The sequence below is a fragment of the Barbatula barbatula genome, assembly GCF_947034865.1.
Source record: "Barbatula barbatula genome assembly, chromosome: 9".
In the NCBI taxonomy this organism is placed as follows: Eukaryota; Metazoa; Chordata; class Actinopteri; order Cypriniformes; family Nemacheilidae; genus Barbatula; species Barbatula barbatula.
Genome location: NC_136772.1, coordinates 4,260,866 through 4,272,870, shown reverse-complemented (window position 1 = coordinate 4,272,870; position 12,005 = coordinate 4,260,866). Strand labels below are relative to the sequence as shown.

The window sequence follows — 12,005 nt, the reverse complement described above, 5'->3', positions numbered from 1 at the left end:
ATCTGCTCTCAGCATCCCCACGAGACCCTTTGACACTAGGCTTAGCAGCGCCCCCTAATGGTACTTTAGAGTAGTAATTCTCAAACAATGCTAAACTTTCTCTGTCATCACAAAATCAAGGACGGTGAGTGATCGACAACTATTACAATTATTACAATTATTTTCACTCTCTTTCCATTTACTAGAAGCTTTTAAATTCTTAGAGGGGATAGTTTACACCAAATTTTTAATTCTTTCATCTTTTATTCACCTTAGGTTGTTCTGTACCTGTATGATTTTTTTATCTGCAGAACGCAAAAGAAGATATTATGAAGATCATTTGTAACCAAACATCATTGGACCCCATTGACTTCAATTGTATGAACACAACAACACAGACATTTCTCAAAATATCTTCTTTTTTTAAAATGCAGGTTTGAAACGACATAAGGGTTTATAAATATTATTCTTAAGTCTACCTAAGCAGTACATGTCTGTACAGTTTGTCACACTAATTGTATAAAGTTGTCTTTCTTAAAAGATGAAAAGTTAAGATGAGTCGTAGTTTTAACTAAACAAAATAGTTGAGCCCTGTTTTGGAATATCTGCTTTTGAAAAAACGTTCTGCTGCTTTAACCTGGTCTGACCTAACACTGTTCTGGGAAATCAGGTTTATTGTTGCTATGGTAATTAAAGTGGCAGACCTTTCGTAAAAGTTGCAAATATAAACCAGCAGTAAGCAGTAATGGGTAACACATGTCTGTGGTATTGATGGCGCTTTGTTACAGGTCAGCATTGTGAGGCATCCAAGTTAAGAGATTTGGATCGTTCGCTTAGTGTTTTCATGACCTGTTGGCTTGAGATAAAGTTCGTCGTGGTGTTTTTGAGATCTACAGCAAAACATCATCCGGGTAGATGATCATGTAAAGTGCAACACAGACTGCAGTTCTTTCAAGTGTCACGGGTGAACAAGCGAGTTTGCTGATCTTGGAGTGTCTCCGTGCTGTATGCATGTTTAATAAAATATAAAAACAACACTGATTTTGATCAAGTTTTTCCCAGGACCAGACAGACAAACATTCGCACAGTCCATTTACTGACTGATGCACAATGCACACAAAAAAACAACATGAAATGGTCACCTCCGATCTGATTGGCTGACATTGAGGCATTTAGAAGCTAGATATTTATGGAAAAGACAATTTTTTGTGTGTGTTCCGAGTTATGAGGTTGAATAAATGAGTGCTTATTACTTTTGGACAGACAAATATTAAGATCAGAAAGTCACAAAATGCATCATTTTGTACCGGATGAGTACACCACCGCATGATAATTCAAATGTGATTTCCACATTGATCTATAACGTATACCAAGCTTTAACAGAATGCAAAAACAGTCGAGTACTTCCCATCAAAGTATCGAGGACGTCTGGCCACATTAGATCAAGACATCTGATCTAGCTGATAAAGGGATGTCCAATCAGCATATTATTGTATGTGTGGCGTATTGGTCCCCAGTGTGTTGATGTACATACCGTAAGATAAAAGGCAATAATGTCAACGCTCCTTCACTTTAACAAGCAGATGAAGGGCGACCCTCTGTGTTTACGTTTACCCCATCCCGTCCCTCTTGTATGAACTGCGTGAACTGCAGGTTTTGTGTGAGGGAGGTGCGGAGAGTGCAAAACACCACACGCTGACATATCTTATTAACAGCGTGTGAGCGTGCGTGTGCATGCGTGTTTGAACAGGTGCGTTTTGGCCAAAGGGGGTGATTTTAACGCTTTGGCTGTACGTGCTTGATCTCCCCTCTCAGGGTTCAGGTGTAATCTGTATTAGATAAAAGGATTCGGCGATACAGTGGAGCTTTGGAAAGTGTGTTTTCATGGAAGAAATGTGAAGGATGGTGTTGTTTGTCAAAGAGCAGGATTTCCGTGTACATAACATAAACCTAAAGACTGAAGTTTGTACTGTTCCACTCGACTGCTTATTTTAGTATAATGTGATCTTTTCGATTTACTTTTTTCTACCGTTTTCATTGTTCTGTTACTGATCCCTCTAGTGGCAGTAATAGAGTAATAGTTTATTGAAGGAATATTTAAATTCTAGTTACACCCTTAAATGTTGTTTTAAACTCATATGCTGTGTTTTTAACAAATAAAATGCGTAATATGTGGGTGATCTGTTCTTTTATAATACAAAGTAGGTTAAATACAGTAGTATGTATTCTGAATTTATTTATTTCATGGCTTAAGAAAAGTGACAGATTTGCATTTTTAGTCTCGTTTGAAACTTAAATATTATGTAGACCTCTTGTCTGCCAGCAGGGGGGGCAACTCATGATAAAAAGCCATCATGTTAACTGAATTCTGTCGTCATTTATTCACTCTCATGTTGTTCAAAACCTGTATATGACTCTTTATTCGGTGCAACACAAAATAAGATATTTTGAGAAATGTCTCTGTGGTTTTGTGTCTATACAATGGAAATCAAAGGAGGTCAGTGTTTGTTTGGTTACTTACATTCTTTAAAATATCTTCTTCTGCAGAAGAAAGAAATATAGGTCCGCAATGACATAATGGTGAATAAGTGATGAAAGAACTAGTACGTATAAAAGCATTCTCAGACATCTTTAAGATATGTTATTAAAAAAAAGCATGCCATTATGTTTGCAATTGCCCAAATATAGACGTGTGAACATTTTCTGGCATGAGTTTTCGCTGACATGTAATAAAATGTGATTTTGATATCCACTCTAGACGATTGTCTTCATAATAACATGTTGCATTTAGATTTGTGATGCAGACTGCAATATTTCCACAAGTCCATTGTTAGTATGGCATTCGTGAAGTCTGTCTGTGGGATGCTTCATTATGACATTATGTAGGTGAGAGCCACATGAGCGTGTCTTAACAGGATCAAACCCCTCCGGGCCTTTATGGGGTTGTCTTTACTCCATGTGTTTACGCAAGCATAGGACCTGATTGAGGTCTGAAAGATACTTGTCAAGAGGAGGCCCTCCTTATCTGCACTGCTGAGCCTTGACACGTCCCTGACAGAGTCCTGTGAGACGTTTTCCATCTTCCCGTTATAGACATATACCCTGACCCATTACTTCCTGTCCTGTTGCTCGTTGGGACACTCCTCTGCATCTCCAAGCTGAGAAACGTCTGTCTGTAGCTCTCGCTTCTGTCCGGGCATGTTCCTCTTGAGGTTCCTACAGGCCTGAATGGGCTTTACGCTTGGTTGATGTGCTGACCTCATTGTACAAACCTGCTAATGCCTATATTGGAAGTCTGTTCTCGCTCATGAAAACTTTGACACTTGGTTTTGCTCGAATTAGCCCGAGGTTTTAAATTCTCCTTTATTTCCCATGGTGGAGCTTTATGGATTTGGTTTCAGCGTGATTGTAGATTACAGATTAGGGAATTGTCTGGTACTCCGAGCAGTTGCTTTATGGTCTGCGGGACAGATTTAACAAAGTGTGCTGAAGAAGTGGAACTTTGCTGGATTGGTATGAGGAGCGGAGAGAATTGTTCTTTAAAGTTTTAAAATATAATTAAAGTAAATTAAAATATAGACATAGACGAAGCGTTTATTTTCCAAAACCGATAACATTTAGAAACATTTCAAAAGTCATTTAAGTTGTTATTGTGCATTGCAATAAATATCAATCAAACTGAAATTGGGTTATTTTCAGTAAGTAATAATAACTCAAATAATACAGATAGCTAACACAATAATACACAACATAATAAGAACGAAAAAATTCTTCAGATATTATTTGAAAAACGATTTTCACTGTATTGCCAGAGCAACACGTCTGATTTTCCTTTTATGTTGAGGCACTAACATTTTTAATACAAAAAAATAAAAAGTAACCTTGTATAGCAATATCAAAAATAAGTATATATATATATATATATATATATATATATATATATACAGTGACAATAACAATAACAAAAAAAACTGTAATAGAAGTATAATTCTGGTGGAGGATCCTTTTTTACTTTATCATTTTATCTTTTACTTAGCAACTTATTTTAAATCCACTTTAGTTTTTGTAGTTGTTTGTCTTTTGTTTTAGCATCATCTTAAGTATACACAATCATGGCAATACAGTACCTTGAAATTGAAAATTAAAAGGGAAAACACAAGGTTGAGTCAAAAGTAACTCAAAATGTCCTTAACCAGACAGAGATGTTCAGTATTCAGTTAGGACAGGTCATGTTGTTTATAACCTTTTTGAAGGTGTATGGTTTCAAAATACAAAAACTGTCCCCATCCAGCACATCATGACATACCATGGGGCAGGAATTAAAAGTGGCTACTGCAACCACCTGAGATGTGATAAAATCAGGACCACCCTGCTTTCAGGTGTTGCCCCTTGACTAAACTCTCACCCTCTGGGTAATCTCATCCCAGCGTACACTCCCTTAGGAAGCAACATTTAGCATGTCAATACCCTCCAGTGGCTCGCCTGCCGACTTCTCTACCCAGCCAGGAGAGCCAAAGAGGTCCAGACAAAGCCTACTGGTCTCATGAAGGCATACCCTGCATTCCACATCATTGTCACCAAGCCTTTGAAGTTAAAACGGGGTATCCGTCTGTAAACCCATTAGATTCCTCAGTCCGTGCTGCTTTAATTCGTTTTGACCTACTAAGACAATATTATGTAAGTATCCACACTAAAACCAGGAATTTCAGAGTGCACAATGTTAGACATACACTAGATATTTTATCAGCATTTTTTATTATAATTTTTATTGACTTATGATGTGTTCAATATTTATATTTACTTGTTATTGTGTTACCCGGAAGTTGAGCCCATAGAGCACCACGCTCTATTAGTTGAGCTACAGGAACATGTGTGCGTGTGTTTGTAGGCTGTAGGTGTTTCAAGCTGACTGTTATGCAAGCCGTCATTTGGGAACTGCGGGCATTGGAAAGAACCGTATCATTATTAGGCCTTGCTGGGTTTTTTGTTTTAAGGTTTATGGGGAAACATTACAGGTTATGATCCCACGTCATATGGATCTGCCAAATGGTCCTCAGAGAGCTTACAGGTCAAAATAGATAAGTGTATTTTTGTCTTTCGTACGGACACACCCTTAGCAGTACGGCTCAAAAAATGATTTGGTTTTGGTCAACACCAAACAAGAAATGTGATGCTTTTAACTAAATTATATAATTTTGCATTATCATTTAATATAATAAAATGTCCTCATTAAATAAGTACATTTAAATGTGGCTGTTATATAATGTATACACATTGCAAGTATCTTTTATTATAATACCGCTACGACATTAGTTGTACATGTCCTTTTTACCACTTTATTACAATTGTAGAGGTTGACCAAAGCAAAAATCTTCTCAAGCTCCCCCTGTAGCCGGCTTAAGTGCCCCCTGGGGTGCAGAGAATCACTGGTGTAAATGATGGGTAGCTTGACCTACTACTATACCCAGTTCCACTTCCTTTGTATATTGACTTAAGCCAAGTTTCTCTTAAAGTGACAGTTCCCCCTTAAAATGAAAATTCTGTTATAGTGTATTCACCGTCATGTGATTTGAACACGATGAACACATGTGACTTTCTTTTAGGGAATGTAAAAGCAAACATTTAAGAATGTCGTTTTTTTCTGCAATGAAAGTGAATAGTAAATGAGGTTGTCAGTCATACAGGTTTGGAATAACGCGAGGGTGCGTACTCGATGACAGAATTTTAATTTTGAGATGACAGTCCTCGTAAAAGAAAATTGTACGTCCCGTTTTCACAAAGGACCAGTGTCGAAACGTCTGCAGCTTTTGTCGTCTGTGCATATCATATTCACTCATTTTGTTGCATGCCATTGTGTTATCCTGGATGTGCCGTTCACTCAATGAATGTATAGAAGAGACCTGAGAAGTGAGGAGAGATGCAGAGGACACTACAATATATAGAAATAACATTGGACACCGTGAGGGACTATTGAATATCTGTCGAATGTTTTTTTTCTGCAGGGGTCTGATTACAAGCTCAATTATTATTTTATCAATGTGTGCGGTGTGAATAGAAAGCTTCATTTGATCACATTAGTTAACCAGATCCTTACATCAAGGTTAACTAGACAAATAAGACATATTTGTTGGTTTTAGCATGCTGTGACTATTTTAAGCTTGTACATGGCATTCTGTTTTGCATAGTTTTAAAAGACTGACGGTTGATGCAATACTTAAAATGTCTGTGTTGCAAGCAATAAAATGTGAATTTACTCTAAACTACACTCTGATCAGGAAGGAGGTCACATCTAATCTAATCTATCGAATCATAATCTTGTTTTCCAATTTGATCTGATCTAAACCTCTCTTCTGCTTTATCGGGTGAATCCATTTATAATTCATTCTTTTCATGATCTCTGCGCTGTGTTATGATGAAGGTTTTTAGTTTGACAACAAAACGTCGATCTTTAGCACAATTATAGTGCAGGAAGTATTTGTCTTGGTACTTTTCTGCAATGTCTGTTTCAAAGCTGTTAGACTTGCTGTAAGTGGGGAATCCCATGGAAAATATGAAATCAAGTCTTGTTGTTCTGTCTGGTCCTGTTTGCCGATGCAGTAAACCCGTTGCACATCTGTTTCTGTGTTATTATGGATGAACGACACCTTGTTCGCCTTCATATCGTCTGCTTTTGGCATATCGACCTGGCTTGCGGGTCTGCTGCAATGAAAAAAACGTGGACAGCGGAAACAGTTTGGGATGCGGTCATTATCCCCGTTTTCAAGTTAATAACATGCACTCGCAAATTCCCTCTCACTTTTAATGCAGATAAATGCGCTCAGATTAACAGGACTGTTTCTTTTATGTTGCACTGTTTTCCAAAGTTAATTCATGAAATCAGACGTGTATTCGAAACTACACATTATGATCCTTTAATCCACCTCATACTCTTTAAAACTTTGAACAGCTATTATTATAAAGAAATTTTCCTCTTTTCGTTCACAATGATTCACAGTGACCACAGATTTAAAGGGGTTTAAAATGATGAAAAAACTATTATATAGAAGTAGGCCAAATTACATTTCAAATCTTCTGAAGCTACAGTACGTACAGTAGTATATACTGTATATCTAAGGGGCCATTCATTTCGCTTTTGTGCACGCAAGTTGGTCATTTTAAGTGTAGGCAAGCGTCAATTCTGCGCAAAGTTTTCTAAGACTATTACAATATCTTTAAAATGTTATTTCATGCAGTGTGTAATGATGCTGTGTGTGAATGAAAGCAGTCTACCAAGTTGGAAAGCTGAAAGTGGACGAATAACAAAGATATTGGCTTGAGATAAAGTAGTCGACTCTGAATCACGCAAACGAGTCGTCTGTCGTTCTAATTTGAATTCTGGGTTGGATTTGCGTCACTCCGTGAAATGCCCGCCAACGCTCCATTTGCGAAAGACCAATCGCAGCTGACTAGACCATCTGACCAATCAGATCAGAGAAGGCTGACAGAGGGGTGGGAATTAGACAGATGAATCGACAAACTCATCATTTGAGAGTCAGTCAAGAAGTAAGATAACAATAACGGCCTATTATTAGAAAATGAAAGTTAAAAAAAATATATATATATATATTGTACGTAAACTTGTTGTTGGACACTCCATAAACCAAAGTAGGACCTTAAAAATCACAAAATATTTATTCTTTAAAAGTGAATATAAAATAGTTTTCTTTGCAGTATTCAATGTCATTTTGCAGTTATTTTCACCTGTTTCTCCAGCTTTTATGTTCTGCAAATCTAATATTTTTATTTGATATTTGGGAGAAATATTGCTAGTAGTTTACATAATAAAACAAAAATTATAATTGTCCCTAAACACAAACGTATAAATGTTACATTCAGAAATACTTTTTTTTAAACGGAAACTTTTTTTCTACGACTGCATATCTAGTCTGTTTCGCATTGCATTGGATTTTTCAAGGACAATATTAAAGCAAACATGTTTGGAATGCCAATGTAAGTGATGCCAGAGTACATTTTTTATAGATACCCAAATGAATTAATTTGCTCTTAGATGACACTTACGAGCACTTATTGTACCATTAGCTCAGCAGACCAAATGGTTTTAATGGACACTACAGAATTATCAAGAAACCAAACAGGCAATATGGGAGTTGATGTTTTCAAACAATTGTTTTCATTCAAACATACCCAAGGACATTATACACATCACTAGACAGGAAATAATTTCCTCACAGGGGTTTGATTGAAAGCATGGCGGTGTGGGTGTTGTCTTTGGCCACCCATGTTTTCTGGCAGCACACCACAAATAACAAATACCCGAGAGCTTTGGACTCCTCTGGATTTTGACAGTACTTTGTCTTTATTCACACTGTATTTGACAAATAGCAGCTTTGATATCAAGCGTTACTCAAACCTTTTGATGCGGCAAGCCCAGACTTAGCAAGAGCTTTTCCAAATCATTACGGTTTTGGTATCTTCTGCCCAACGACAGCTAAAGGATATCCCAGTTCAGTCAGAACAAATCGGGGGACTCCCCGAAAAAGCAAAACACAAGCACCTTTTGAAATATGTAAGAGAAAACGTTAAAGCCGCTTTATCTTTTATGTTCGTTTATGTTCAATCGAATCCGTATGAGAGGACATTCATTTACCAAAAAATCAGAGAACATGTTGGCCCTGAACACGTGCCAGGAAGGTTCACGGCTGCGCGGGAGTCACCATAGAGACTTGTAAACGACATCTCCCACCCGTGCTTGACCTGAGTGATGTGGTCTGAGATTAACCCTTGTGTTTTAGCTAACGGTGGGACTTCAGCCAGTTATTGAATTATTAGCTGTTTGGGTGATATAAGTGATGTTTTGGCTCAGTTTAACAAGAAGCATGTGTTGGTAATGTGTTCTCATAGTTTCCTGTTTCAGTGTGCTTGTGGGTAAAGGAAAAACTGTGTTTGTGGTTCATTAACCTTTGCTTTCTGTATAAAGACACTTTAAAAGAACGAAGAAAGTCACTTTCTTTAACCTGCAGTGAATATTGGAGTCTGTTCAGCTTTACTGTATTTCTTTCTTGCTTGTAGGTCATTAAGAACATTCGGCTTTTATCGGTTTTCTGGCCATTTTAAGGTTGTTTAGTTTCATTGTTTTATGAATATTTTTTTCATTTTAAAATATATTAGTAAAATTATTTAAAAAATGTATATTTAATTTTCCATGTTATTTAAGTTGATCTTTTTGTTAACATTTATTATTTGTCTAGTTTAGTTATTTGTAATATTGCTGTATGCATTTATATTAGAGATGCACAGATGTATAATTGGTTGATAAAAAGCACATTTCCACTTTACCTGGTTTCGGCCGATAAAAACAGCCGATGATCAGGGCCGACAGGAAAATGTAATGAATTTGTGCTCTGTAGAAAATGTTACGAAATATCACCAGTTTGATGTTCAATAATTGTCATTATATGAATGAATAACATTTAGAAAGTAAAGATATGATCATTTAATCTTCAGAATCGGTAGATATCACTCTGAATAATCTGTACTGGTGGAGAAATTTAGTATTGGTGCATTTTATCATTTTATCTCTCATTTTAGTTTAGTTAAAAACATTGTCCAGGTTGTACAGCATCAGATGCTTCATTCATGGATCTCATAACAGCAAAAACATTATTATGTTTAAATATTAATATTTATATTAAAATATTGAGATATTTGATTCTTAACATACAAATAATCCTTCCAATAACTTTTAAATCAATATTATTTACAAATTTTGCAATAATTAATCTTCTCAGAATTTGACAGTTCTAACCATTAGTGTGTTTGTGTGTGTGCTATGTCGTTTTGTATTTGTATTTTTGACAAAATTTAGACAAATAGAGCTGCTGTCTAAACAGTTAAGTCAACTATGTTGTTCCACGCTCCCTTTATGTTATGCCAACTGTATAGTAGGAGGCAGGGGGCATTCAAAAGGTTTTTAAGCAGAGCCGCTCCGGCAGTGTCCACTTGAAATCCAATTGCTTTACATCCATGCTCGCCGTACAGCAGTGATTCATCGCGTTCTCTGCCCAGGTTCGAGCAACATCCACCGCAGTGCTGCTCAGCATTTGTTAATCTCATTCCCACACTCATTCACTCACAGTCTAAGTCATTTTGACTGTGTCTCCTGATGAATCGTAGTGGGGGTTTGACTTCTCCATTGTGCCTCGGAGGGTTTGGCAGAGCTTGTAGGTGTCTGACATACAGTATCTGCATGGCTCATTGTGTCCTTTGACTCGATGTCAGCTATAAGAACTCTGGAATCTGTTTCAGTGTACCGCAAATCCCCCGCTTCAGCGTATTTATGCCGTTTACATTAAACCCTAAGGAATGATTATGCCTCCTCGATGCATCTTAAATCCAGAGTTCTTTCAGCTTTGATGATAAACATAACTCAGTGCTTCATTGCGATTCTTTTTGGCTCATCGTGTCTTATGATTTCTTTAAAAGGAGCTTTTTGCCTCTTTAGCGTCATGAAAAGACAAGGAATTTTGTTTGGGACTTGATTTTAGAATTTTGCCGGTGGGGAAAACATTGAGAAAGAGATATAGTTGGTCTGACAAGAGTTTCTTTGATAGATTTCAAATGTAGTCTATGACTCGAACACAGCTGATGCTTTGCTTCTTTGGGAAGAAGTTAAACTTGAACGGATAAGGCCATGTCATGTTGTCTGGTTTATATTCCGAGCTCTAAGGATCTGGTCACTTGTATAGTCACTGTCAAACATGATAGTGATGAAGACACTTTGCATGCTTTCTCCTCACTATCAAGGGCAGGTGTAAAGACGATGGTTTTGTCATGTCTGATGATAAAGTTACCCTACTATTGATAGGTATTTCCCACTGTCAGGGAACTCAAGACAAGGCTACTTTAAGTAATACAGATAGCAGCAGAATGCCCATTGATGCATGTCAGCGTTTCCACTTTTCTCAGCAGCATGACTTATTTTTGACAGTCCTCATAAAGCCGGGTCAAACAGCATGTCAGGATCTCTGTCACCAGATCCTGAAGGCTTGTTTGTACCCGTCTGAACAAGTGCACAGGCTCTGGATTATCTCTGACTGTTCCATGCATGAAGCAAATAGCAGGAGGTTGGTTAGTGCAAACGAAGCATGAGGTTGAGACCAGGAACAAGATTTTATTGACTGGATGGGGTCGCATGCTCTTCTGAAGTTTAGATGGCTGAAGTTTCAAGCTGTACAGTATTTTTGCGGTTAAATACTGAGCTACTTGATTTAAGTCGTTATGAAATTATTTATTATATCTGTTATAGGGAATATGACAGTTCGAACAATATGCAAAAGATAAAGCTTTGATAATTGTTTGAATTGTAGAAAACATCTTTTAGAAGACAGGCTGAGTTTATAAAGAAGGTTTAAAAGTGGAATCTGACAGTTTTTTTTATTCATGTAGCCCCAAAGGCTTTTCGGTAGCACATGTTTTATGAGTTATTACATGACAATACATAGGATGCTTGCGAGGTAGCACTGCCAAATGATTCATCCTGCTGGATTCATTCAGACTCTGTAGTTTTTTTCCAGCCTGTAGTGTGTGACTTATTTTTAAGGGAACTTGTTTCATTTTTTAAAAAGGTTATGATTGAAAATCTGCCATTATATATGTTACTATTCAAAAGCTGAACAACACATTTTTTTAAATCTACATATGTCATTTATATTATTTTTTTCCTTTTTATTCTTTTGAATAACACAATTGTATTGGAATGAAATCATAATCATTGGCGCCTTTTTCTTCAATATGTTCCAAGTCATCAATTTTAACAACATTTCTGAATGAAAGTTCACTGTTTAACAAAATATTATATTCATCATTTCAGACATCAAAACTAACCTTCAGATTAAAAGATTTTCAAGATCATAAGGAACATTTCAGAACTTTGAATAGTACAGCGATCACTTTGTTTTATAACTTTTTAGCTTTTCTGTGGCTCAGTGGTTAGAGCACGGTGCTAGCAAAGCCAAGGTCATGGGTTC

At 36.8% G+C, this 12,005-nt stretch overlaps 1 protein-coding gene across 1 annotated transcript in view; it reads left to right on the top strand.

The window, feature by feature from the left end:
* The window catches only part of col18a1a (collagen type XVIII alpha 1 chain a), a 65,540-nt gene that overhangs the window by 22,979 nt on the left and 30,556 nt on the right, over positions 1–12,005 (top strand). The window lies entirely within an intron of this gene.